This window comes from Petaurus breviceps, unplaced genomic scaffold (assembly GCF_028583685.1).
Source record: "Petaurus breviceps papuanus isolate PSGF00001 unplaced genomic scaffold, PetGlider_PUasm1.0 151, whole genome shotgun sequence".
NCBI lineage: Eukaryota > Metazoa > Chordata > Mammalia > Diprotodontia > Petauridae > Petaurus > Petaurus breviceps.
The window spans coordinates 801,859-802,135 of NW_027185712.1; positions in this window are offsets into that span (position 1 = coordinate 801,859).

The following is a 277-nucleotide window of genomic DNA, read 5'->3' on the forward strand; positions in this document are numbered from 1 at the left end:
CTATCTATCTATCTATCTATCTATCTATCTATCTATCTATCTATCTACCTATCTATCTATCTAACTAGGCTTTGCACATGTCCAGATCACCTAAGATGAAGACATTCATTAAGAAATGGCTGATGGAAGAAGACATTCTGTATTCCCCTATCACACGGATGGGAGCAACCTCGTGTCACTGGCTGATAGACACAACAGGCTTTGTCTTTAATGTCACTAACCTGGGGACAGTCTCTCTCTCTCTCTCTCTCTCTCTCTCTCTCTCTCTCTCTCTCTC